Genomic DNA, 6,065 nt, shown 5'->3' with positions numbered 1-6,065 from the left:
CACTATACCCAAAAGTTAATATCTCTTATTAAAATAGGATATTATCATCAACTCTTTTGACGATATTAATTATCTTTTAATGGTTTCACAAGAACTGCTCATACTTAAACTATTTGATGATATATTTTCATCTTTGAGATACATAACATGTAAGCTGAACTCATTGGTAAACTAAATACAAGAAGTAAACTATTAATCATATAAACATATTCATTAGATGCTAGACTATGTATAAGCTGCAACGCTGTGAATACACTATATATATACATACATAAAATACTCGTGTAAACACCTCAAATCCCAGTGACTTATTTAAACGAAAAACAATCAAACAATCGCATTTTTGTCAACTGTTTTTTTTTCTTTCTTTTTAGTCTTTCTAATTGTAACCGACTGAAAAATGTAAAATTCATACAGAGATAAAGAAATCAAATTAAAATATGATAAAGATTTATGTTTCCGTTTGGTTTCAAATTTTTTATTATTATTATCATTTTTCTTACTCTTTTTAATGACTTTAATTTTGTAACCATTTTTAATCCTTATCATCTTATTATTAATATTATATACTTTCCCTTTCTTAAAAAGTTTACTATGCTTCTTAATAGCATTCAACAACAGTAGTTTTTTTTCATAATAAATGTGTTCAATCAGTAGAACTAGATAAAACTGGATGTACATACATTTTTTTAGTTAGATATATCAATACTGGCATAACTACATATACATATATACATTAATATAATCTATATTTCAGGTTATGAATACAAATGTCTCATTTTAATAATATATAAGAAAAAAACTGAAAGAATTTTGAGAATTATATATTACCTAAATGACTTTGACTTCTTTATTCTGAAGTTGTATCTGTACTTAACACTGAAGAACTGTGAATGCTATTAATTGATTTATGAAAATACTCAATTTAAATGAAAGTTTACTGCAATTATAATCAAAACCACATAATGATTATCACAAACTAGTAATAATTTATTATAACTTTAAGCAGAATGTTGAAACATTCCTAAATGAACGACTAAAACATGGGAACTTAAAGTCCAATACTACACAAAAAGAGCGATCATTATAGATATAGTCGTTAGACGGAATTACATTCATGGTCATTTACTATGGAATCATCCTGATCCGCTCATATCGACTTCGTTGGACGATTTCACTGGACTTATGTGAAGATGCTTATATTAATATCAAGAGAAAGTCCTATCACTGAGCCAATAATAATGATAATTGGGAAAACTGTTATACAAGAACCAACAACCAATTCCATAGCTACCCTCCTCCAGAACTTTATATCTCATTAAACCACGGATTGGCGGAAAGTAAAGCCTCACCTGTGACTACGAAGAATACATTTTAGGGGAAGATATCACATTTACTTAACAGAGATTACTAGTTAAATTTTGATGTAAATGAATATGATACTGAAAACATGCCACAGCAAATGAATATATAACAAACTTCCTCAGAATACAGTTGAATATCATATTGAAATAATCAATAAATAAAAATGCAATGAAACAATAGAATTTCGTACTAAAAGATTATCATACTTAATCAATTCATAGTCTCGTTACTGATCAAAAATTTAAACGTGATCATAACCAAATTAAATTATACTAAAAGAATTAATAAAATTAAAATTTATCAGTCCAATACAGTCGTAATGAAATAATCAGTAATTGAAGGGAAAGATCAATCTACTTAGTTTCAGATAGCTTATAGCGTAACATTTATTACTTGAGTGTGAAGTGGCCTCTACTATATATATATCAATAGTAACAGTAATAAATAACAAACGATTATTTAAAAAATAGGTGTATCTAATTTATAGTACAGTTGATTACATTTATTGGAAAGTGGAGATTGTATTAAAATTTGCTTAATTATAATATTTCAATTGTATTAGTTAAACAGTAACAAAGCATCCTACATTAAACACCCTAACTTTCTTTAATGAAATTATACATAGTTAATTCTGACACTTATCGAACTCAATCAACATTAACTAAAAGTATGTAAACGTACTGAAATAGAATTAAAAATATATAAACAACTTGATTCTAAATCTGACTTCATACGTGAATCATTACAGAAGAGTGTTCATGTAGAAGATCAGAAGTACATAAAGTAAACAATTTACAATGATTGATATTATCACTACTAGAAACATTATTCATCTTACATTGGAAGAATGAAATAGCTTACTAGAAGAAATCAATACTGAGTAACCATGCTAGGAAACCCCATGAACTGATAGGGAAGTGATAATTTTGATAATTAATGAGACCACAACTTTCTTTATGAGGATTTATACAAAAATTAACAACGAATATTCAACAGAAAATAAGATTTGTGATGAAAATGCGAAATCTTTAATAATTCGGTGAGTAGAAGAAAGAATTTTGAACGTTCCTTTAACAAAGATGCAATTTTAAAAGAGGTTGCCAAAAGCACACCACTTTGGACTCTGTGTTATAAGATAACTAGAAATATATTGTAAAAACAATCTCCCAAAACTACTAATTTCCAGCATATTTATATATATTTATTACTCATATATTTCCTGAAGATAAAATTATGTTACATAAACCTATTTGACAGCTGGACACAAATAAAAACAACCCAAGTTCTTTACTGATTTATTGAGGATAAAGTTGAACAGTTGTGAGCAATATGATAACTGGTTAACAGTGAGCTCAGTAATGAGAGGCGCTCAGTTCTTAATCTCTTCAAGCACAAGAAGGTAGCGTATGATTAGCAGTCAGGGAATTCAACAGATTCTTAAAACCAAAATGCAGTACCATTTAAAACAAAAGCACAAACTTGATTAAGGAACACAAAATACATCAAATACCTTTCATAATTCGAGTTACCAACGCTCATAACTAATGTCATGCAGCGTTTCGTACGACATTCCATATGTAATTTGTAATAACAAACGACAACTTGAAATGACAAATAAGCATGACTTGTCAAAAGAAAACGTTGACATGACTTGCTGCATAAAACTTTTTCTCATACTTAGTTCTAGCAATTTAGTACTCAGTGATTTCTGCTTCTCCCTTTCTGAAAAAGGGACTATAATAAGTGAAGCACTGGAAATCTGTCATTCTATAACTACTTATTACCACTTTAATAACAGGTATTCAAAATCATATTCATACACATCCCTTTTTTCTCAACTACTATTCCATAATATATCTAAAAGCATCATGTTATGCGTCACTATTATAAGGAAACATAACACTATTGACTTGCTTACTGTTTTTAGGCCACAATAAAAATAAAGTAGACAATAGAACATTCATCTATTTATTTATCGTTTTAATACTAGTCTGAATCATGAAAACCTTCAATTACAGTAAAATCTGCATACATACACACAAAGCTGAGAAAGGTTTATCAAAGTTGAGTTCTAACATTGATTTCATACTTATGTATTTGTCAGCTTCTAGTACGTTCTTACCATGAACGCATACATGCGGAGTACTGAAACGTTGGTCAAATCGATTACCGTTGACTAAAGGATATACTTATTTTGCTGTCTATTTGTAATTCTAAGGTCTATAGATAGATTACTGGATGAAAATATACGTTTTTGAGGTGAATAAAATGATTGAGTTATAATAACTTGCTAGAGTAATATTGTCATATGTCAAATCATTCACATTATTTTCCCAATCATTTGTTCTGTCAAATGAAAATCATGATCAAGTCATCTATTGATGCCATCGAACAAATTATGCTTCGAATAAAGTATTCAGAAATTAAATGAAGTATTTGATTGTAGCAACAACAATAAAATACAATGCCTAAAAACTGTAATATGAAATTCCTAGTAGTTGTATCCTAACTTATGCTAATTGAATACATATATCCTAATAAGCTATTAATCATTTTCTTTTTGACGGAGTTTTGTTCTTTGAGCTGGATAGTTTGGTAGTAGAGCTTTCATCGTTTTTCTAAATGACATCATCAACACTTCTACCTGGAGTTTGTGCTGATGATGATGCTGAATGATGAAAGCTCCACAACCAAACCATTCAGCTCAGAGAACAATACTCCATCAAAACAATTAACATGAGCTACAAATCTTCTCCACAATCTCAAAGTCATTTTATGTTAATTTCAGTCATATTTAATTACGTACCGAATTGGTGATATTTCCGAAGGAATAAATTGCCTTTTAAAGTTCACTAAGATTATGGCGAAAACAATTTTCTGACCTAATTAGATTCTCGAAAGCGTAGAGTTGGATTTTCTTTCCAGCGTAACCAGCGACAGCTAACTAATTAAACATCATTGAAAACTATCTCATGGTTTAAGCTAAAAAAGAAACCATAATCACTATCTAATTTAATGAACCACTGAATAACCTATATATGTCATATCAAGTAAATGTGAGTAAGAATAAAGCATAACCAAGCAATTATGCTATTTGACTTTAAATTTTCGTACTTCAAAATCATTCTGCACAAACCGTCAAGTTGCCGTAGATTTTGGTACTAGAAGATGGTGGAAAGCAATCCAGTGGATTTTAGCATTTCCACTGAAACAGTTTAGCTTTAATAGATTTTTCAATATATGAATGTAGAGAAAAGTTGTGAATAAATGATATCAGTTTGATAAAACTAGAGAGAAATGTAACACTATTAGTTATACATGGTGATATGGTAAAGAAGTGCTTTATTCATTTAAATGCCATTGACATGCGATATTGATTCCTATTTCCAAGCGCTTATGATATGTAATTACATTTTAAGAAATAATCATATCAGTATTTTGTGGCCCGAGATCTGACTCTAGTTATGTCGTATGATTGATTGTTGGAATATACATCCTGACTATCCTCGTACATGATTATCGACTTAACTCACGTTAGTGAATAACAGAATTAAAATAAGTCATATACGAGAATGAAGTTTTGAATATGTATATTTTGTATACTCATTGATCGGAACAGACAATCAGAGAATCGCAGCGAATAAAGCGAAGAAGAGAGAGCGAAGAGAAATGACGAGTATTGAAGGTGTGTGAGCCAACTCGATTTAATCAATAGTTAATCAATATTTATGGTCAGACAAAAATAAGCTACAGACATGTGATGTGTAGGATAAGATATACACACACACTCATATAAAAACAGTCAGGGGTTGATAAGTGAATAATTAACAAGGTCAAAATGTGATTCAAGAAGAATGGATAAATTGGCCTGTCCAGAAGCCAGAATAAGTTATATCAGATTAACATAGTAACCGGCACTACATGTATAACTGTTGGCCATAGACGACTACTGTTTATCTAGTCGATTAATTGATGAGTTAATGTTAATTATCACTTAGTTCACTGCATACAAATCTGACTATTAGTCAGTGAAAATTATATGAAAATTACTGTATTCAGATGTCACTTCAACTTATTTTGAGTGTCAATTAAGTCCTCATTCACTTTCTTCATGTTATTTGCATCAACCGATTTCCAGAAGATAGTACCCAAGCCAGTTAAGTATTTCGTAGACATAACAAATGATCACATAGGAAATTAAAACTTCCAAACTATTAACCAATGACATGCATACACTGAGACAAGAATTTGTAACCACGATTTATCTAAAATTAATATTTGTTTCCTCAAAGTAACTATCATTACTATATTTAAGCTTCATTCATAATAAATTGACGAATACATAACACAAAACTATCAGGTAAACTTATCATGAATAAAAGTAAACGTTTAAGAATATAAATATTTAGACCCTGTTAATTATAGTTACTTTTTTCCTAGAATCAATCCACCCAGTAACTATGATCAAATAAATCAAATGAACAGTAAACAATAAATAATGATTATTTGTCAAAACCATAAATAAACAGAAACAGCAACTTAGAAAAACACACAAATCAAATACAACTACTGTATAGCACGTAAGCAACAACAACACAAAAACACAAACATGTAAAAGAAACTAAAATTATATAAAGAAATGTAAAGTGACTATTGTAATTACATACATATGTACATAAGTGAAAATAGAAAATATAATT

The sequence above is a fragment of the Schistosoma mansoni genome, chromosome 1, assembly GCF_000237925.1.
Source record: "Schistosoma mansoni strain Puerto Rico chromosome 1, complete genome".
Classification (NCBI taxonomy): Eukaryota; Metazoa; Platyhelminthes; class Trematoda; order Strigeidida; family Schistosomatidae; genus Schistosoma; species Schistosoma mansoni.
The sequence above is the reverse complement of the archived record's forward strand: the minus strand, read 5'-3'. Positions refer to the sequence as shown.